The sequence below is a fragment of the Erinaceus europaeus genome, chromosome 10, assembly GCF_950295315.1.
Source record: "Erinaceus europaeus chromosome 10, mEriEur2.1, whole genome shotgun sequence".
NCBI lineage: Eukaryota > Metazoa > Chordata > Mammalia > Eulipotyphla > Erinaceidae > Erinaceus > Erinaceus europaeus.
The window spans coordinates 107,082,867-107,106,257 of NC_080171.1; the positions used below are offsets into that span (position 1 = coordinate 107,082,867).

General features: G+C 42.3%; 1 long non-coding RNA gene and 1 other non-coding gene across 2 annotated transcripts in view; both read right to left on the bottom strand.

Annotated features, from left to right (window-relative positions):
- LOC132540780 (uncharacterized) overlaps positions 1-23,391 on the bottom strand; it is a 108,772-nt gene that overhangs the window by 49,153 nt on the left and 36,228 nt on the right. The window lies entirely within an intron of this gene.
- LOC132541020 (U6 spliceosomal RNA) lies at positions 14,736-14,842 on the bottom strand. The gene has a single exon (XR_009552215.1). It is a non-coding gene; the product is annotated as a U6 spliceosomal RNA (small nuclear RNA).

A 23,391-nucleotide genomic window follows, 5' to 3' on the forward strand; every position in this document is an offset into this window, starting at 1 on the left:
AGGGCAAGGGTACATAATGAGGGGGAGGCGGGAGGCATGACCCACCAAACAGAGGGGCTATTTGGCATTGTATAGTCCTCAAGGCAACAGTCTGTAAAGTCTATGAATTACTCAGGATTAGTCTATGAAAAACCAGCAGCGTGAAGGGAAATAAGCTGCTTCAAAATTGTGTAAAATGTATATAGGGTATGTCAGAAAGTCCGATACAAGTCTCAGTCTGAAGTAGATGGCTAGGGGAGGAATTGGCAGGGGATGCAACGCTGCATGAGGGAGGTCAGCCGCTGGAATGTTGCTCTTTTGTAGATAGCTAGCTGGAACTGCCAACATGTAACAAGCAGGTCAGAAGCAGGAACGGTAACCAGGCATGAAGAAAGTTCTGTCCTTGGAATTCGTGTATCAGGTTCTTCAGATCACGTTGAGTGACATCTAGGGTTTCGGGGGGTGTGCCACGGTAGTCGTGCCGTCTAGTGAGTGACGTCAGGGTGTGCAGGGGTTCAGATGGTTTTTCCGGGATTCCTGTGAAAGAAACACAAACAATCTGCTTCTCGTGGTTAATTTGAACTGGTAACAAGTTATAGGTTTGTTATAGTTGATACCTCGATGATTATAATTGGTTTAGAATCTCTTTATGATTTATTAAAAGGTCATCTAATGTTACCTCCTGTAGCAGCCTCTACCGCAGGATCTTGAGACCAATTTTAGCTAAAATATGTATTTTAAACAGACTCAAATTGCTTAGAGAGTTAACGCATATTCATGACAATGATTTTAACGTTTACAGTGCCAGATTGATGCCAGATCTGTTGTGGATTAATTTCCACAAGATAGTTTACAGGGCACCTTTGGGGGCCCTTCAAAGGTGTCCTGTATATAAAATTTATATAGTTTAGTTTTGGGAATGAATAGTCACGTTGAACATTTAGACTTTTACCTAAATAGTAAGTTACCTTAACAATTAATTTTTACCTTGTCTGGTAAAAGTGTAGCTGTAGGGTTACACTTCTGACCGTTAAGTTAGTGTTACCAAACTTGAGACATACCCATAAACATTTAGTTATAACAAACTGGAGGAAAAAGAACTTTTGTTATAAAAACACATTATTTAAAAACAATTTTAAATCTGTCATTAGTCACACAGTTTAAGACTAAACACTTACATATATACCAAAACTATACATAAAATTCAAAAGAGGGAGAAAGAAAAAAAAATTTTGGAATGTTTCTGGACGTCTCCAGAAACTTTGGCTGCGTCCAGCATTTTTATATAAGGCCAATAACCTTTTAGAGTACTCCAACCAGATGGGTCATGCAAAAAAAAGAAAAAAAATTTTGTCATTTAACACACTCACTCACAAAAACAACTGGCCAGTTATAACATAAGACATACAGGGAAAGGGTAGGAGAGAGGTCTCTGTGAGCCAGACTTTGCAGGTTCTGCCATGTCGTATTACGGGTCCTGGGATGTATCCTGCATCTGGTCCTCTTGTAGTATTTCTTGTTCTTCAGGAATAACAGCGCCATCCTGCGGGTATTGTCGGACATGGCGGGCAGGAACCCAGACAGGTTTAGAGAAATTTTGAGGGAAAATGCATGCGAAACCCCTTCCCATGATCAATAATGGGTCAGGCCCTTTCCAAACTTTATCGAGTGGGTCTCTCCATTTAACCTTAATAGATGGGAGGGTAGATGGTGTTTGCCAGTGAAGAATAATAGGGGGTAAGGCTGAGTTATTGTAAATATTAAAGAGATTTAACGTAGTTAAGGCTTTTGCTAGCTGGATATTGGGGGGATATGTTCCTCCTTTATCTTTATTTAGTTGAGCCTTCAGTGTTTGATGGGCCCTTTCGACAATGCCTTGTCCCTGTGGATTGTAGGGAATGCCCGTGGTATGAGTAATATTCCAGAGGGAACAAAAATCTTTAAATTGTTTGCTTGAAAACATAGGTGCATTGTCTGTTTTCAAAAGTAATGGGACCCCCATAACGGCAAAACAAGAGAGCATATGGCTTACAAGCTTTTTAGCACTTTCTCCTGTCTGAGCTGTAGCCCACATAAATTTAGAAAAGGTATCAATTGAGACAAACACATATTTTTGTTTGCCAAAGTTTGGTATGTGGGTGACATCAATTTGCCAAATAGCATTAGCTTTTAAACCTCGGGGGTTAACCCCAAGGGTCTGGATAGCAGGTGTCTTTATGAGATTTGCACAAGAAGAGCATGTAGCAAGGATATGTTTTAACTGTGGTACAGGAACATCAGGGAATCGAGCTTGAAGGCCTTTAAGATTAACATGGGTTAGAGAGTGAAAATTAGCAGGATCAGAGACAGAGACTGGGAAAGCTCCTGTGGAGGCAAGGCGGTCAACTGCGGCATTCCCTTCGGACAGGGAACCAGGAAGAGGGCTATGGGAACGAAGGTGTTGAATACACAGTGGTTGGGTTCGAGAACAGAGCATAGAGGCGATTTGAATCAAGAGAGGGGAAAGTGGGTTGTCATCAATTTTCACATACGAACGAGCAAGCCATGGAAGTAAGTTAACAGTATACACACTGTCAGAAAAAAGGTTGAAGGATTCTGGTACAGCTTTTAGTGCAAGAAAAACAGCATAAAGTTCTTTGTACTGAGGAGAATTATCAGGAAGCTCAGTAAAGAGAGGTTTAGGAGATTGTTTGTCTGGGTAATATATAAGGGCAGCAGCTCCCCTTTTTCCGCCATCAGTAAAGATTGTAGGAGCAGAGGGAATGGGATCCCGAGAGAAAAGTTTAGGTGCTAGTAGAGGCAGAAGAGGTAAAGAAGCTATCAATTTATTAGAAGGAAAATGGTTATCTATTTGTCCTGGAAACCCCACGAAGCTTATGGCAAAGTGGGAATGATGGCGTATAAGCCACTCTGTATCTGTGAGAGAAAAGGGCAGAATGATTAAATCCGGTTCTTTCCCTAAGACCTGCACAGACCTATTTCTCCCTTGGCGAACCATGAATGCTAACGCATCTATCTCAGTGAGGAGTCTTGGAGCTCCTCCTACTGGCGTGTGAAGCCATTCGAGAACCCCATGGTCTTGCCACAGTGCCCCTACTACTGTGGGGGTGGAGTTGAAGATTAGAAGGTTTACCGGAGAGGAGGGGGAGAATCGAACAAGGTGCATGTCCTGGAGGGCCTGGTTAACCCTTTCCAGTGCCAAGGAGGCCTCAGGAGTTAACCTACGTTTTGAAGAGGGCTGTTTGTTTCCTTTCAACAGGTCAAACAGTGGTTGGAGGCAGCTTGTGGGCAGATAGAGATACTGCCTAAGCCAATTTAAATTTCCTAGAAAACTTTGTAAAGGAGCAAGAGTAAGGTTAGAAGGGAAGGTAACATTAGGTTTTAAGGGACGAATTTGCGTTAGAGAAATCTCTGAACCTAGGAAGGATATTGGAGGGATTAGCTGTATCTTCTCAGGGGCTACATTAAGGCCGCTTTTCTTTAATGCAGGAATGAGAAAATCACGTAAGGCATAGAGATCTGTATCTGATTTTCCCCATATTAAAATATCATCTGTATAATGAAAAATATTAAGGCCCTTATGAATATATGGGACAAGGGCAGATTTAACAGCCTCCTGGCAAATTGTAGGACTATTGGCCATACCCTGGGGCAGCACCACCCATTCAAATCTATCAGCAGGGCTGGCATTATTAATAGACGGAACAGAGAAGGCAAAACGTTTACAATCTCGCGGATGCAAGGGGATAGAGAAAAAACAATCTTGTATATCAATAGCTATGATTGGAATTCCCGTGGGAATTGCAGAAGCAAGAGGCAAACCCCTTTGGGGGGAGCCCCAGACCTGCATGGTTTTATTTACTGCACGGAGATCTTGAAGGAGGCGCCATTTTCCCGAGCGCTTTTTAATCACAAAGACAGGAGTATTCCATGGGCTTCGAGAATGACGAATGTGTCCCAAGGACAACTGCTCTCGGACGAGCTCTTTTAAAATTTTTAGCTTATCCCTAGGTAAAGGCCACTGTTCCACCCAGACAGGCTCATTAGAAAGCCAGCTTAAGCGGGGTGTTTTGCTACGAACAGTGGCATTTAGTATTGGGGGTGCTGAATAGACCTGGTATCGCGGGAATGAGTTTTACTCTCTGCAGAGGCGTCTGTGGATATCCTAACATTAAGACATTCCAGAAGATCCCTGCCCAGTAAGTTGGTGCTAATATTAGCTACCAAAGGGCGGAAGTGTCCGGTAGAACCTTCTGGGTCTTCCCACATAAGCGAGTCTCGTGTGCAAAATGCTCTTGTCATCCCTCCTATTCCATGTAAACTGGGTCCAGGGATGAGTTCCCAATCTTGGGGAACCTCTTCTTGCCTTAAAATCGTCTTTGCTGCCCCCGTGTCAATCAAAAATTTAAAAGGAATATTGCCAATCTTTACTGTCATAGAAGGGTGACCTTGTTCTAAAACAGGAGTGGTCCACAAAATCTCAGGCCCCGAATTTGTACTATTCAGGGGCGAACCATCTTTATGAAATTGGGACCAACAATCTCTCTTCCAATGAAACCCCTTACGACATTTTGGACAAACAGTACGTGGTCTCTGGCTCCCTGACTGAAAGCGGGGTTGCTCTGGCTGGAGGCGTGGTTTCCCTGACTGGAGGCGTGGTCGCAACTTATCAGGACATTGGTTACGCCAATGTCCTTGGCGACCGCACTGAAAGCAGGCCCCGTTTTGCTTACGTGGGGCAACTGCATAGACCTGCGTCGTAGCGGGTGTCCCATAATTGCCTGATGTAAGTTCCTGTGTCGCTAGAATCCAATTATCTGGGTGTAGGTGTTTAAGATTAAGGCATACCTGACGGAATTGTGGTGTCATGCCTTCCCAGACAATAGAGCGCAGGAGTAGTGTGCGGGCGTCAGGATTATAAACCTTTCTCTCTAAGCTTCTCTTCACCCTTGAGATGAAGCTCGCCAATGACTCATCAGAGCCTTGGTGAAAAGAGTTAATGGGAGCTGATGGATCTACATCAGGTGTGGTCACCCTTTCCCATGCTTGTGTTGCACAGATGCGTACCTGTTCAAAATAACCAGTTGGAAACCTGGCTTCTGCCTGCTGAGCTCCAGATTCATAAGCTCCTGCTCCAAACAAAGCATCAGAATTCCATTCTATCTGTTTGTTACTATTTTCCTGTGATTGCCTAGAGCACTCATCGCGGAAACATGCCTGCCACTGAAGATAGAGAGGGTCTGGGAGTGCAGCACGAGCCAGTTCTTTCCAGTCTTGTGGTGTATTTAAATGCTGGTAAAAGCTTCTCAAAACGGACTTGGTCCATGGAGACTGCATACCGTCCTCCCTGACTGCTTGCCTGAGCGTTCCAAGTTCTTTCGAGGAATATGGCTGCCACGACTGAGGGTTTTGTTTAGAAGGGGCCAAGTTTACCGGGAATGTGTGGATTTGGTCCGGTGGCGCGGGAGAGGGAGCTACAGAAGTGGAAAGTTCAGTAGAAACTGCTGTAGTGGCTGCAGGGGAGACTAAACGCATATCTACGGGGACGGAGCTCCCGGGGTGGACTGCACATGGTTTAAAATCTTTAAATGCTGAAAAAATATCCTTTAGCTCTCGTATCTCAGCCACTAGGTCCCTTAATGGTGATGTATCAGCAGGGGGCGGGGTCAGGGACGAGGAAGCCTCAGGCGGAGCTGAAACCGCGGCAGCAGGGGCCAGGGGCGGGGTCAGGAAAACGGAAGCTGCAGGCGGAGCTGAAACCGGAACGGAAGGGGTTGGGTTCAGGAACGCAGGCGCCTCAGGCGGAGCTGAAACGGAAGCTGAAACCGGGACGGAAGGGGTGGGGTTCAGGAACGCAGGCGCCTCAGGGGGAGCTGAAACGGAAGCTGAAACCAGGACGGAATGGGCAGGGTTCAGGAACGCAGGCGGAGCTGAAACCGGAACGGCGGAAGGGGGTGGGGTCAGAGGAGGAGCGTCCGAACACGTGTGCGTGTCTGTGGGAACGGAATTCTTGGGTTTAGCCGCTGATCGCTTAGGATGTCTAAGTCTTAAGCACATGTGATTTAACTCTCGTACCTCAGCCTCAAGGTCACTTATCCTTATGGCATACCACGTTTTACATATCTTGAAAGTGGCGACCACAGTTAAAAAAATCCAAGGGGTAGCGAAAATTAAACCTTTTATGACAGCGGGAATCTGTCCCAGGTCAAGAGATAATGACTGGGACACCTCCTCATAAAACGAGAAATTTCCCATGGTGGAGGGAAACGCGGGGCCACAGAAGTGGGCGGATGCCACTTACCTGTGTCTGGGCGGTTTCGGAGACCTCAGGCCGGGCGTGGTGTGGGTACGGAACACGATGGGCGCCAGATGTTGTTGAGGTGGTCTGGTGTCGGGCTGCACTGCGGAGAAGAGAGCGGACGTCCAGAGCAAAGGGGTACACAGATCTTTATTATAGGATGGGGGGGAGGTTTGGTTCAGACCACGTGGAGCCAGCCAGCAATGGCCGACCACGGGGGGAGAGCAGGGAGCGAGACCTCAGAGAGGGAGAGCCGAGAGCCCAGAGAGAGCGAGGGGAGGGGTGAGGGGGCTTTTTATTGGGCGACAACCAGGGGTGACGTGTAGGGCCAGGATTGGTTGAAAGGGGGCACTCTAGGATTTAGCGAGGCATAGAAAAACCTGGGGGCGGAGCCAGGATTGGTTGAAAGGGGGCACTCTAGGATTTAGCGGGGCATAGAAAAACCTGGGGGCGGAGACTGCATCAGAATAAGTCCTCAGCAACATACACCAAGACTAAAAAAAGTCAAAAGAGGAAAAAAAAATTTTTTTTTAGTCATTAAATTCACTCACTCACAAAACACAACTGAAAGCAGAGGGAACAGACAGCAAGCTAAAGATATTCAGAAAGAATGACGGGGGGAGAGAGAAATGGTAGGGAGGTTTTGTTTTTGGGCTCTGGGAACTAATTTTTCAGATTTTGCCATGCTGTATTATGAGCCCCGGAGGGTGTCCTGCTTCTGGCAAAAATGGTGGGGGGGGAGGGGTAAGGAGCCGTGGTGGCAGTCTGGGGCTTCTGAGAGACAGGCTCAAGGTCGGTTAGATTAGGGCTGCTTTCCAGTTTAGAGTTGGTGTTCTCTATGGGAGACATGGGAGGGGACCCTGCGCTTCTCCCATGCACTACAATCATGAGAGACCAAGAGAGACCAAGGTGTGGCCCAGAGCAAAATGTCCCAGAGATAGAAAACCTCTCTCATGGAAAAGAGTAGAGGGTTTGGGAAACCTCTTCATGAGAAGGAAGGTCACCCATGACAGAGGGGCCTCAGAGAAATAAGAAGAGGGAGAAAAGAAACTGCAGTGCCTTCATTAATCACGGGTGGGTTAGGTCCCTGTTCAGGCGACAGATGTCAGGTTGCGTTGCAGGGGAGAAGAGACCAGGAACTCGTGGCGGAGCGGGAACGCAAATCTTTATTCACGTGGACCCTCCAGAGTTGGGTGTGAGCATAGCAGTTTAGGCCATGTGGAGCTAGCAAAATGGCCGCCTCCCCCTATGCCCATCAGCCCTTTTCTAGGTCTTCTCTGGGTAAGGATGTGGAAGAAATAGAGAGCAAAACTGGAACAACAGTGGGATTTATAGGGTAAAGACAGAAGTGGCAAGTTGGAAATGGGATTGGCTAGGAAAGGTGGTGGAGAGAGGCAAAAGGCATGCTGGGAAGGTGGCAGCATCCTTAGCAACTGTTGCAATGGTTTTAACTGAATTAGCAATACCCTGAGGGGATAACATGGTGGAGATCTGTAAATAATACTTGCATGGACATATAGTTGTTTGTGGGCCCTGCCAATGTTCAACAACATCTGCACAATTTCCCAACAACTATGCTATCTTCCTAGCCCTTGTGTGTAGTTTTGAAAAACTATTTTGCTTCCTTTTTTTTTCTGTTTAATTTAATTGTTTTTCTTTCCTGAAGTAAGCATGTTGGTCACAGATATCATACATGTGGAGTAATGTTCTTTATTTTTTACCATTTTACTACTATTTCACAGCTTTTTTTTTTTTACTATATTATATGTTCCTTGATTTTTTAAGGGAAATTTAAGTTTAAAATGTCATTTTCGCTGGGCTATGTTGTTTTCGCCGGGCTGGCTTCATGGGCGGGCAACAGACGACCAGGGACTCATGGTTGAGCTGTAGGCAGTATCTCTTTATTCATGCAGGATGCAGCACAGTCTAAGCCGAGCTAAGCTAAACTAAAAAGTACCCTAAAACTCACAATGCTGTCTTTATATATACTTGCCAAGTAGGGTGGAAACAGGATGTGACATAGAGAGGGTGGAGAGAAAAGTGACTGGTGAAAATCAGAGTGTGACAAGGAGGGGGTGGAGCAGGTGAGAATCCTATCACTGAACCACCAATGCCCTGGAGGGAGGGTGGTGCTTGTTAACAGTGGTTATGTAAATAGAATGCAGTGGTTATGTAAATAGAATAGTGTTAAGCAGGGGGGATTTAAACCAAACGAAACAGAAGGAGTCTCATGCATACCAACAATTCCCCCTTTCTTTTTAACTAATGGCCATAGTATCAGGATTGTGGGGTGAACAGAAACCTATATCATACAGGCGTTTTCAAAAGAACTGGCATAAGACATGGAAAACAAAATAGGCGAGCAGCAATAACCAGTGTGATGCCAAGGGGAACGTTTCTTGCCTCTGGGAATGCTTCATGCCTCTGGGGGCATCTCTTGCCTCAAAGGGCGTTTCCTGCCTCTGTGGGCATCTCTTGCCTCTTGGGGCGCTTCATGCTTCTGTGGGCATAACCTATAAGGAGGGGGAGTTTTCTGCCTCTGGGGCAGAGCCTGCAGGCGAGGGGACATGGTCTATAAAGTCTCAAGGCAATTGGCTGAAGTTAGTCTTTGAGAAACACAGCAGCGAGTACCAGTAAGTCCGATGGAGGTGTCAGTCCAAAGTAGCTGACCACAGAAGAAAATGCCAAGGGATGAAACGCTGCATGTCTGTCTCGATGGGGAATGTCGGCCACCGGAATTCTGCTTTTCTGTAGAGAGTGAGCTTTAGAGTCTGTGAATCTGTTTCTTCAGGTCGTGCCAGGTCACATCATTGATTTCCGAGGGTGCGGTTGTAGTCATTCCATCTTGTGGGCGATGTCAGAGAACAGGGGTCCAAATGCATTTCCAGAAAGTTTCATTTGAGTAGATGCTTTTTCATGTGAAGACTTGACAGCTGAAATTCACTTACTTGTCAAACAAAACTTGTAGCAGATTAGAAGTTTACTATAATTGATAACTCCATTATAATTGGAAGTCCTTTCTAGTATGATTTTAAGATTGTTTAAACAGTTTAAACTCAATAAAATGTGGAAAGGTAAACAGAAGAACCATGGTAGAAGCCTCAGGCATGAGAATAATTAACATAATCATTGCACTATCTGCCCCGCCCATAACTCATACCGTTTCAGGATTAAACATTTCAGATTTATGCCAAGACGTAAAAAAAAGAAATCAAAGGAGGGAAAAAACAATTTTTTGGATTATTTCTGGATGTCTCTAGAAATCATGGCTGCGTCTAGTATTTTTTTTTTTAAGTCAATGTCAAACAAAAATTCAGTCATTCAAATCACTCTCTTACGAAACAGATCTCACCATGTAGCATCAAGAGTCCCCAGAGGGCGTCCTAGTCCAAAAAGCTCTTCAAAATTCCATTTAGGGTGCTTCTGACTGCTCCTGCTGGATTGCTTCAGGCACCCATTTTTAAAAGTGTCTTCCCATCAAGAAAGAATCCAATCAGGAGAGTAGAACTAACCACGTGTCTCCATTCTTGGAGACTGCCAGGGTACTGGAGAATGCTCCTCAAATTAGAGTAGTCCTTCTCCATGGGAAACATGCGAGAAGAAGTCCAGAAAGTCCCAGTGGAAATCCCCATGCATATCCCAAGGTCTACGATCATGGTCATAAAGAACCAAATTGTGGCCTGGAGCAAAATGTAGTCCTTTTCCTTGGGAAACATGGGAGAGGGAATCCAGAAAGTCCAAGGAGAAATCTCCATGCATCTCCCAAGCTCTATGATCCCGGTCATAAGAAACCAAAGTTCCCGGTCAGGGAACCGAAGTGTGGCCCAGAGTAAAATGTTCCAGAGACAGAGAAACTGTCTCATAATGAAACAGTAGAGGCTACAGAAGCCAGACCTTCTACCTTCTGCAACCCTCAATGACCCTGGGTCCATGCTCCCAGAGGGATAGAGAATGGGAAAGCTATCGGGGGAGGGGGTGGGATAAAAAAAAAAAAAAAAAAAAGAAAGAAACAGTAGAGGCTTTGGCAAACCTCTTCATAAGTAGAAGAGAAGACCATAGTGCATACGTAGGCAAAGTCTTCACTTATCTGGGAGCAGGTCCAGTCCCACGTTGTGTGTAGTTTTGAAAAACTATTTTGCTTCCTTTTTTTTTCTGTTTAATTTAATTGTTTTTCTTTCCTGAAGTAAGCATGTTGGTCACAGATATCATACATGTGGAGTAATGTCCTTTATTTTTTACCATTTTACTACTATTTCACAGCTTTTTTTTTTTTTTTTACTATATTATATGTTCCTTGATTTTTTAAGGCAAATTTAAGTTTAAAAGGCACACTGGTGGTGGAAGAGGGCAGGGAGGGAACTTTTATTTGGGGGGCCCAGCATGCTTCTCTTATACCATTTAGCTATCTGAAAAAGTCCATATTTTAAAGTACATATTTTTAAAACCAACTCTGAAGTACAAAATAAATAGATAGTAAAGTCAACAGTTACATATATTTCCTCAGTTTATGAAACTTCAGTCTATTTTATCTGCCCAGCTTGGTTTACTAAGAATTTGTATATAGCAATTACTTAGTTTTCCATTGATGCCATAGCAAATGTGGAGGCTTAAAACAACCCAGATGGGAGCCAGGTGGTGGTGCACCTGGTTAAGCACCCACATTACAGTGCTCAAGAACCGAGGTTCAAGCCTCTGGTCCCCATCTGCTAGGGGAAAGCTTCACGAGTGGTGAAGCAGAGCTGCAGATGTCTCTCTGTCTCTTTCCTTCTCTGTCTCCCACTCCCCTCTCAATTATTCTCTTTCTCTAATAAATAAATAAATGATGTTTTTAAAAGTTAAAAAAAAATCCCAGATTCAATATCTTGCAACTCTGAAGGCCAGAAGTCAGTTATAGATCTCACTGGGCTAAAATCAAGGTGCTTTTAGGGCTGTCCTCTTTTCTATTGGCTTTTAAAACCAGGAACTCACAAACCCCAGACCCTTCTTTCATCATCAGTTTTTCTGCCCACTGTTCTTATGGATCCATGTGATTAGGGTAGATCTTTCCAGGTAACTCAGAATTGTATCCTTATTTCAAAGTAGCCACATCCATAAAATCTTTGGCTATGGAAGGTAGTTATTCACAGATTAAGCTCTGAACATCTTTCAGACACTACCAGTCCATATTCCACAGTCTGTTCCATGCTCGTTGGTTTTATAAACATATAAATGATTATGATATGAGGAGGATACGTTTACACTATGAGTACCCCTCAAATATAAGATGGTTAGAACAATAACAAATATCTGTTATAATACTGTCTTAAACTCTTCATAGTAAACATAAGAATTAAATCCCAGAGATAATTTCCATGTCTTGTGCTTCTGAACCTTTACAGGCTAAATATTGGGTTGCCAGAAAAGTCATTTTTGCATCGAAAAGTGATGACTTCGGGGTCAGGGGCTTCTTCTTCTAGCGTTTGCCCTTCTTCCGTAGTCAGTCAACGGCGTCAGGTTGAACCTGATGTAAAGTTTCGAGACCTCAGGCGCTAATCAGTGGGTTAAGTGCACGTGACGCCAAGCGCAAGGACCGGCTAAAGGATCCCACTTCGAGCCCCGGGCTCCCCACCTGCAGGGGGGTCGCTTCACAGGTGGTGAAGCAGGTCTGCAGGTATCTGTCCTTCTCTCTCCCTGTCTGTCTCCCCTCTTCTCTCAATTTCTCTCTGTCCTACCCAACAACAACAATAGCAATGACAACAACAATAATAATAACAACAAGAACAAGGGCAACAAAATGGGAGATGGTCTCCAGGAGCAGTGGATTCACAGTGCAGGCACCGAGCCCCAGCAATAACCCTAGAGAAAAGAAAAGTGATGATTTTTCGGAGAACCCAGTAGAAAATGTGTTCCCGAGTCACTCAGAGATGTAGCTGTGGTTTTACCCAGAATGAATAGAGACAAATGGGTGCTGCTTAGAGAACCCCGTACAGAGATGTGATGCTGGAAAACCATAGCCACTGTCTCCTTTGGTGAGCACTCACGATGCAGCCCCTCCAGAATATAACTATTGCAGGGGTTCTTTCCAGGGTGCAAGGGGTTTCCCCAGTGGACAGAGGTTCTATTATTATTATTATTATTATTATTATTATTTATTATTCTCTTTTGTTGCCCTTGTTTTATTGCTGTAGTTGTTGTTCTTGATGTCGTCGTTGTTGGATAGGGCAGAGAGAAATTGAGAGGGGAGGGGAAGACAGAGAGAGAGAGAGACACCTGCAGACCTGCTTCAGGGCCTGTGAAGCGACTCCCTTGCAGGTGGGGAGCCGGGGACTAGAACTGGGATCCTTATGCTGGTCCTTGCGCTTTGTGTCACGTGCGCTTAATCCGCTGCACTACCGCCGGACTCCCTGGACAGAGGTACGTATATTTGTACACTGGAAAGAATTCCAAGGGGATACAGGGGCAGTGAGTAAACAGTTTACTGAGCAGAAATTAGAGGTAAGTTGAGAAAAGTGGCCTTCTGAGCCAGCAGAGGTTCTGTTTGTTTTTTTTGTGTTAGAAACAATATATTTTTGGTATTTATTAAGAAACAGAGTGATAAAATGGAAGCATATGTTAGTATACTTCCATAGGGAGAAGCAGCAAGAAGAGAGTTGCAGTATTCCCCTACAAATGGGTGGACTGGGAGGTGGCACACTTGATAGGGCATTGGACTCTCAAGCATGAGGTCCTGAGTTCAGTCCCCAGCAGCACATGTACCAGAGTGATGTCTGGTTCTTTCTCTCTCTCCTATCATCTCTCATGAATAAGTAAATAACAAATGGGATGGTTAGGCCTCCTTTTTTTGCCGCCTCCCACCCCCCATGCCCCAAAGTCTGATTGGCTGATCTAGCTGAGTCAGCATTTTAATTGGTCCACTCCTGTATTGAGTGGTGTTACCATGGTCCAAATGTGTCATCATTATATTAGAATGAGGGGAGGGAGGGGGTCTGATGGTAGCATAGTGGGTTAAGTGCAGGCGGCACTAAGCGCAAGCACCAACATTAAGAATTCCAGTTGGAGCCCCCAGCTCCCTACCTACTTGGAAGTCACTTCACAGGCGGTGTCTACCTTTCTCTTCCCCTCTCTGGCTCCCCTCCACTCACCATTTCTCTCTGTCCTATCCAACAACGATGACATCAATTAACAATAGTAACTACAACAACAATAAAAACAACAAGGGCAACAAAAGGGAAAATAAATAAATAAATATTTTTTTTTAAATGAGGGGAGGGAGTGTGCGGTCATAGACCTAAAGAAATTGCTCTTGAAGTTAGGCAACTACAGGAACTTTCCCAGGCCTCCAAGTCTGTAGTCACATCCTTTCATGGGAGGATTCCTATCTCTCTTTGGACTCTCCTGTAGACATCCCTATCTTTCTACTCCTCTAGGACCCTCATAGCCTCAGTTCTGTTTTCATACATGTTTTGTGTTTTTAAAAGTCACATACAGGGAGTCGGGCTATAGCGCAGGGGGCTCAAAGCACAAGGACCAGTGTAAGGATCCCGGTTTGAACCCCCGGCTCCCCACCTGCAGGGGAGTGGCCTCACAGGTGGCGATGCAGGTTTGCAGGTGTCTATCTTTTTCTCCCCCTCTCTGTCTTCCCCTCCTTTCTCCATTTCTCTCTGTCTTATCCAACAACAACAAAAACAATAATAATTACAACAATAAAATAGCAAGGGCAACAAAAGGGAAATAAATAAAATAAATATTTTTTTAAAAGACACATATAAATTGCATCAAGGGGTGCAGTTTGTAGAACATATACGTTGCCATGCACAAGGACCCCAGTTTAAGTCCCCAGCCCTCATATGCAGAGGGGAAGCTTCACAAATTGTGAAGCAGGGCTGCAGGTGTCTCTCTCTCTTTCTCTACCTCCTCCTTCCCTCTCAATTTCTCTGTCTCTATCCAAAATGAATAAATAAAATTTAAGATATTTCAAAAAAGAAAAATATCTACATGAAATTATACATTACACATTATCCTTTGACACTTATACTATGTGAAATGAGTATACTTAGTTTTGTATACCTTAAATTTTCTTTTAGTTATTGGGTGGTGTTCACTTGCATATACCTATACCACCACTTACCAGCTGGTAGACTTGTTTTCTTTTTTTTTTTTTTCTTTTTTTTAATTTCTTTCTTTTTTTTTCTTTTATGGGTTCTCTTTTTGTCAACATGCCTGCTTTTTTTTTTTTTTCTTCCCTCCTCAGGGTTTTTTCCTTGCTCTCATCATTTTACATACTTTTTCTTTTATTATTTTTATTTTAACAAGTGAGAGAATGAGAGACAGAGAGACACACAGCAGAGCACTGCTCAGCTCTGGCTTATGGTGAGGTTGGGGATTGAACCTGGGACCTCAGAACCTCAGACATGAGTCTTTTTGCATAGCCACTATACTGTGTCCCCAGCCCTTACATACTTTTTCTTTCTTTCTTTTTTAAAATATGGAACGCTTCATAAATTTGCATGTCATCCTTGCACAGGGGCCGTGCTAATCTTCTCTGTATCATTTCAATTTTAGTATACGTGCTGCCAAAGCAAGCACCCTTACATACTTTTCTAAGTCATTCCATCAACTTGACATTGTTAGTAGAGGGTATAACTTTGGTTTGTGCATTGGCACAAAGTTTAAGCCCAACATATTAGCAAAGTTATCTACAGAAGTAGGGTTTATTTAGAATTGGCTAAAGTAAGAATGGGAGAGACTAAAATCTCTCAAATTAATTCTGCCAGAGAAGCCAAAATCCAGACATTTTATAAGGTTGGGAAATAAAGACAGGAACTTCACACCTACATCATCTTGAGTAGAATAATCAGATTCCTTGACTGCAGCTGCAGCTGGGACTGGAATATAAGCAGTTTGGCAGGAACTCGTAAGAATTGCTCCTGTATGTTGAGGATGTCTAATTTTTTTTTTTTTTAATCTCTGTGGCTTCTTTAAATTTCAGGCTCAGATATCCAAATGTCTTCTGGTCATCTTCTGCATTCTACATGCCTCAAAGATCAACCTAACACTGATTCATCAGTCTCATCTCCAGATCTGCTTCTTCCCTTAATTTGGGGACACACCCGTCTACTTTGTCACCAAAATTAGTTTCAGTGCTATCTCTGGAGTTAGACTTACCTTTTTTTTTCTTTTTTTTTCCTTTTATGTTTCTCTTTTTCTTTTTTACCAGAGTACTACTCAGCTTTTTTTTTTTTTTTTTTTTTTTTAGTATAAGTGCTTGGGGCTGGGCAGTGGTGCAGTGGGTTAAGTGCACGTGATGCAAAGCATAAGACCAGTGTAAGGATCCCCGTTCGAGCCCCGGGCTACCCACCTGCAGTGGAGGTCGCTTCTCAGGTGGTGAAGCAAGGCTTCAGATGGGTAGACTTGTTTTCAATGTGGGGCTAATATGTATAAAACTGTTAAGATTGCTTGAATATCGGCATTGGGAGTCATACCCCTGGTAGAGTTCACAATTTACCGCTCTCAGAAATCCAGATTGAAGGCCCTAGTACCATATAGAAGCACCATGTATAATAGGTGCTGTGGGGCCCGGTGATGGTGCACTTGGTTGAGCGCAAACATTACCATGCACAAGGACCCAGGTTCAAGCCCTTGGTCCCACTTGCAGGGGAGAATCTTCCAAGTGGTGAAGTAGTGCTACAGGTGTCTCTCTGTCTCTCTCCCTATCTCTCCCTCCCTCCTGATTTCTCTTTGTCTCTATTCTAATACATAAATAAATAAATATATTTGTAAATTTTTATTTATAAAATGGAAATATTGACAAGACCGTAAGATAGAAGGGGTACAATTCCACACAATTCCCACCACCAGAAGTGGGTGCTGTGGTGACACTATTTCTCTTTGTGTGCCTCTATATCTTAAATTTTTATTTAAAAAACGGCAGGGGGGTGGGGAGGAAGCAGAGTCTACTGGGAAGAGTGAAATAGCCAGGCACAAAGCTATGGTGCATGCTTGTGCACACACACACAAAACAATGTCTGAGGACAAATCTTTGAATATATGCTATGACTTCTCCTATGTAAACACTGATGAGTTTACTTCCTGGACCTTATGTCACTTTTATGGGTAACTTTCTTTTGAACAAATATTTCAGAGAGACTATGCCATTTTTCATGCCTATCGACAAGATACGGGAGTTTACTTTCTCTACATTATTACTGATATTTAGAATTCCAAATGTTAATTTTTCACCCTCCTGATGATTATCTACTGTTTTTGAGAGAACTATTTGTTTCCTCAATGGCTAATGACACCAAATAGATACTCATAGTCATTTGTCCCCTTGTGGAGTCACATAGGCTTTAGTTCCTGGCAACAATGTATGTCAAGGCTCATGCAAGTTTGCCAACCAAGGAAGTTCAACCTGGCCTGATGGCCAGGGTTTTCTTTGGGGAAGTATAATGTCTGCATGACCAAATGCCGCAGCCTCTTCAAATTTCAGAGCAATACCACATGGCCCAGGGAACCCATTCATCACAAACCATACAGCATAGCTCTTAAACAAAGACACCCATCCTTAAACAAATAAAAATAGATATATTTCATGATCTAGCAATATCACTCAAGGCATTTATCCAAAAAACTTGCAAACACTAAATCAAAGAAACATGTGTACCCCTGTGTTCAAAACTGCATTATTCACAACAGTCAAAGAGTGGGATCAGCCTAAATGTTTGACAGATAACCAGATAAAGAAACTAGGGAATATATAGTCCATGGAATACTACTCTGCAATAAAAAATGATGATATTGTGTCCTTTAGAACAAAATAAATGGAAATGGAGGTGATTATGTTTAGGCAAATTAATAAGGAGGTAAGACTAACTACTGATGGTGTCACTCATATCTGAAATCTAGAGAACTGAAACACAGGAGCTTGCAAAAGAACAAGTCACTCAACCCAATCAGTACTTGTAAGGAAACAGAATAAGGTAGTAAGAAGTTGAAGTGACTAGCTTATTTAAAGTCAGAATAAAGGAACAGAATGAGCAGAGTAGCAATCATTCTCTCTAGGAGGCCTCTACAGCAGTCCGGTAACAGTGGGACAGGAAGTTTGGATAGGAAATCAAAACCCAGATTCCATTTGCATAAGAAAAGTTGATGAGTGCGTATGTTTACATGTAAATTAAATACAAAGAAACGCATATCATACTGATGTGGAGCAATGTTGAAAAGTGTGATGCTGCCATTCAGTGAAAATAAGAATGAAGATTGGGCTGGGAAGATAGCATGACGGTTATGTAAAAAGCCTTTCTTTTTTTTTTTTTTAATTTTATTTATTTATTTATTCCCCTTTTGTTGCCCTTGTTGTTTTATTGTTGTAGTTATTATCGATGTTATTGTTGTTGGATAGGACAGAGAGAAATGAAGAAAGGAGGGGAAGACAGAGAAGAGGAGAGAAAGACAGACACCTGCAGACCTGCTTCACCGCCTGTGAAGCGACTCCCCTGCAGGTGGGGAGCCGGGGGCTCAAACCTGGATCCTTTTGCCAGTCCTTGAGTTTGGCGCCACCTGCGCTTAACCCGCTGCGGTAAAAAGCTTTTCATGCTTGAAGCACCACCAAAGATTTCAGGTTCAAACTCTAGCACTCCAGCACCACCACCACAAACCAGAGCCAAACAGTGCTCTGGTAAAAAAAAAAAAAAAAGAGGAAAGAAAAAGATGATATAATGCTCAAAATCTGCATATACACAATAAGCTCAATATGTAGTAGAAAAGTTACTATAATTACCAAAGTATCTTGAGAATAATTGAAATACAGTGGGACACTGAATATGCTGTTTTGTAACCTTCAGAAATTCTTTTTTATTTATTTACTTAATGATTGGCAAGATTGAGGCATAAGAGGGGTATAATTCCATACAGTTCCCCCCACCAGAGTTTCATATCCCATCCCCTCCACTGGAAGCTTCCCTATTCTTTATCCCTCTGGGAGCATGGGCCCAAGATAATTATGGGGTACAGAAAGTGGAAGGTTTGACTTCTATAATTGCTTCTTTACTGATATGGGTGTTGGCAGGTCAGTCCATCCCCCCAGCCTGTTTCTATCTTTCCCTAGTGGGGTAAGGCCATGGAGAGGAGAGGTTCCAGGACATATTGGTGAGGTCATCTGCCCAGGGAAGTCAGGCTGACCTCATGATAGCAACTCAACTTGGTGGCTGAAAAGCATTAAGATATAAAGCACAACAAACTGCTTAATAGTCCGGAACCTAAGGGTAAGAATATAGCAGAAGAGATTTGGGGTCTCCATGTTGGAAAAAGCTAGGAAGTCTATTTTAGGTTAGCAAAAACAAGGAACTGAAAGTATAAAAATTAAACTTAACCATCTGCATTTTTTGTATCTGTATATCTGTTATGTTTGCACAGACATGCACATACACGTTGAGTGTGTGTATATAAGTAAAATGGTATCTCAGGCATTAAAAAAATAAATAGAATAAGATAAATAAACAAAGATACTCTTACCAATGGAGCATCAAAACACCCTCAGGTTTATTTCTTCTTGAGTCTAGCAAGGGACAAAGATCTTTTTGTCAGCAAGGTTAATTCTCTACTACACACTAAGTATTTCTCCTGTTTTCATCAAAACAACTCTTAATTTTAGATTTAACATGAAGCTTATGATATATTGCCAATAAATTGTTCACATTGTGGTGTAAAACTAGAAATAGTGCTTCATATTTTTCACATTTTGATATCCAGTCATAGTAATAGTAATTTAACATTAAGGATGACAGAGGACCTAATGGGGGTTGTATTGTTATATGGAAAACTAGGAAATATTATGCATGTACAAACTATTGTATTTACTGTGGAATGTAAAACATTAATTCTCCAATAAAGAAATTAAAAATAAATAAATAAAAAGGCTAGGGGTAGATAGCATAATGGTTATGCAAAAGAGACTCTCATGCCTGAGGCTCCAAAGTCCCAGGTTCCATCTCCTGCACCACTGTAAGCCAGAGCTAAGCAGTGCTCTGATTAAAAAAAAAAAAAAAAAAAAAAGAAGGAAGGAAGGAAGGAAAAAAAGAAAAAATAATAACATTAATAAAACAGTGTTATGTAATCTGCAGACTTTATTTATACATTATTAATTTCCCAGATCTGTTCATAATAATAATAATAAAAGTAGTAACAATGAGTTAGTCCAGGATTCTGCCTTCTTCTCTGGATTCATGAGTCTAGTCTCCCTTCAACAGTTCTTTGACCTTTATAATATCTCATGACATGGGTGTATTTGAAGAGGCCAGGATATGCTCTGCTGAATGCCCATCCACTTAGCTGTGTGAAATGTTTCTTTGGGCTGGGCTCCTTTGTCAGGAATCCCACAACAGTGCTGCTGAATTTTCCCATTACATGTGCTATTAATCACACTACTGGCAATGTAGAATATTGTGTTAAGTGGTATCTTCTAAGCTTCTTCATAATATTATGAATAGATAAAAGGGGATCATTTTAGCTTAAAAATAATCCTGATGATTCTCATTCACCCACTAGTCTCAGCACTAATTTATGACTCTTATTCAAACTCAATTTCATAGATAACAAAAAGTGATTTTCACATCCACCATTCCTGCTTTTATATTGCAAGGAAACCTTTATTATTCCTCCTCCTGTATTTCTTTCTTTGTTGTTGTTTGTTTATTTGTTTTGTCTTTTTGTTTGTTTGTTTTTTGGGTAGAGATAAATAAGCAGAGAGGGAGGGAGGAGAGAGCTATCTGCTGCACTACTTCACTACTGATGAAGCTTTCCCTCTGCAGGTGGCGATTGGAAGCTTGAACCTGAGTCCTCTAGCATTGTAATGTATTATGACCAGATGCACGACACCAGTCCACTGGCCCCACTTTTTAAAACATTTATTTATAAAATAAAAAAATATCGACAAGACCATAGGATAAGAAGGGTACAATCCAGTCAGGGTGGTAGCACAGTGGATTAAGCACACGTGGCACGAAGCCCAAGGAATGGTAAGGATCCAGGTTCCAGCTCCCGGCTCCCCATCTGCATGGGAGTCTCGCCTTACAGATGGCAAAGCAGGTTTGCAGGTGTCTGTCTTTCTCTCCGTCTCTGTCTTCCCCTCCTCTCTCTATTTCTCTCTGTCCTATCTTAACAATGACGACATCAATAACAACAACAATTAAAAAAAAAAGGGAAAATAAATTTAAAAAAAACTTTTTTTTAAAGAGGGGTATAATTCCTACTACTAGAGTTCCGTATCCCATTACCTCCCTTAAAAAACGTGGACCCAGGATCATTATGGGGTACAGAAGATGGAAGGCCTGGCTTCTATAATTGCTTCTCCACTGAACATGGGCATTGGCAGGTCGGCCCATACCTGCCTGTTTCTATCTTTCCCAAGTGGGACAGGGTTCTGGGGATGTGGGGCTCCAGAGTATGTTGGTGAGGTTGTCTGACCGGGGAAATCAGGTTGGCCTCATGGTAGCATCTGCAGCTTGGTGTCTGAGAAAGCATTTAGATATAAAGAAGAACAAATTGTTTAATAACAAGGAACCTAAAGACAAGAAAATAACAGATGAGATTTGCAGTCTCCATTTTGAAAAACGCTAGTAATTTTATTTTAGGAATATTCCCAGGGGACCATGACTCCACCATTTTTTTATTTACCTATGTAAATGTGTGTCACTGTAGAGTCAGAGATTTTTGCTTTGTTTAACAGATTGTAGTTTTTCAACCTGCACGTGTCTGCATGAGCTCAGATTGCTTCTAATTTAGCCCGGATGAGGACTTTCAAGTTGGACACAGTTTCCTTCACCCTTTGTCTCTGATCTAGTTGGAGAGCCACTTGTGTTCATATTTCTTCTGACCACCATGATATTTATTCTGTGATAAAGTGAGCCCTTCAGTCTTAAAATCAAACTGCTGCTTGCTTTCTTTTCTTATTTTTATTTTTTAATGTTTAATATTTATTTATTTATTTATTTTTCCTTCTGTTGCCCTTGTTGTTTTATCTTTGTTGTGGTTATTATTGTTGTTACTGATGTCATTGTTGTTGGATAGGACGGAGAGAAATGGAGAGAGGAGGGGAAGACAGAGAGAGGGAGACAAAGATAGACACCTGCAGACCTGCTTCAGGGCCTGTGAAACGACTCCCCTGCAGGTGAGGAGCCCGGGGGCTCAAACCAGGATCCTTATGCTGGTCCTTGTACTTTGCACACCATGTACACTTAATCTGCTGTGCTCCCACTTTCTTTCTTAAAAATATTTTGGCATAAAAACCTGGAAACAACCCAGATGTCCAACAACAGATGAGTGGCTGAGCAAGTTGTGGTATATATACACAATGGAATACTACTCAGCTGTAAAAAATGGTGATTTCTGGAATTGGCGTACTGCACCAAAGTAAAAGACTCTGGGGTGAGTGGGGGGGGAGAATACAGGTCCAAAAAGGATGATAGAGGACCTAGTGGGGGTTGTATTGTTATATGGAAAACTTGCAAATGTTATTCATGTACAAACGATTGTATGTACTGTTGAATGTAAAACATTAATTCCCCTATAAAGAAATTTTTAAAAAATTGAAAAACATACACAAAAAAAAAAAAGAGAGAGAGAACACAAGTAGAACCTGGAGTTGGTGTATTGCACCAAAGTTAAAGACTCTGGGGTGAGTGGGGGGAGAATACAGGTCCAAAAAGGATGACAGAGGACCTAGTGGGGGTTGTATTATTATATGGAAAACTGGGAAATGTTATGCATGTACAAACTATTGTACTTACTGTCGAATATAAAACATTAATTCCCCAATAAAGAAATTAAAAAAAGAAAAGAAAAGACTAACTAATGTGGTATACACAGATAATGGTGGTGAGGGCAAGGGAAAAAAAAAGGTGATTTCACCATTTTCAGCCCATCTTGGATGGAGCTTGAAGAAATCATGTTAAGTGAAATAAGTCAGAAACAGAAGGATGAATATGGGATGATCTCACTCTCAGGCAGAAGTTGAAAAACAAGATCAGAAGAGAAAACACAAGTAGAACCTGGACTGGAATTAGTATACTGCACCACAGTAAAAGACTCTGGGGTGGGTGAGGAGGAGAGTACAGGCCCTGGAAAATCTGGATGACAGAGGACCTAGTGGGGGTTGTATTGTTATGTGGAAAACTGAGAAATGTTATGTGTGTACAAACTATTGTGTTTACTGTCCACTGTAAAAAATTAATCCCCCAATAAAGAAAAAAATATATATATAGGCATTTCTTCTCCCACCCTCAAAGAAATCCTTTAAAGTCTGAATGAAACCTGTACTAAACTTAGCATCATTTAATTACTCACAGATGGAAATAATTCACCCAGGTGACCAGAATTAGGAGATTCAAAAACAATGACTAGATTCTATCCTCTGCTTTATCTCTTAGTGGAAGCAACTACAGTAGACTAACCAGACAAAAAAGCTAACTATGTATAGTGTAAGCTCTGTATATATGTTCCTCTTTGCCCCCCCTCCCCCCAGCACTAATCAGCTCTGGCTGATGGTGGTGTGGGAGATTGAACCTGGGACTTCAGAGTCTCAGACGTGAGAGTCTATTTGCATAACGACTATGCTATCTCCCCTGACCTTCTTCTTTAGTGCGATGAAATCAATTCAAAGAGATTGACCAGTTTCTCCAGACTGCTGAGAAAACTGGAGTTCAAATCAGGAAATTTAAGAAATTGAAATGAGAGCATAAGAGCAAACGTCTTTTTAATTTATTTACTCATAACTTCCGGCACCAAACTGTAGAAAACAATTTTAATACTGATCAATTCTTGAATGCTTCAGTCACCTCCTAGGTTTCCTATAATTCAATATAATACGCACAGAAACTACCCAGCATTAGCATCAGACTCAGTTTTAAAGTCTTAGACTCTTGTGATGAGCTCGCATCAGATGCCACTCACAAATATCAGGCAGGTCCCTGGGGTACATATACTTCTCTCTAGGTGGCAGAAGTTGAAGCCGTTCCACAGTTCTTTGTTGAGGTTCAATAATTGGCTAGAATAGCTCACAGAACACTTGGTTACCCTTTTCAGTTTATCACAAAAATAATTCAAAAACAGCCATATAGAAATCCCCAGTGGTCCAGGAG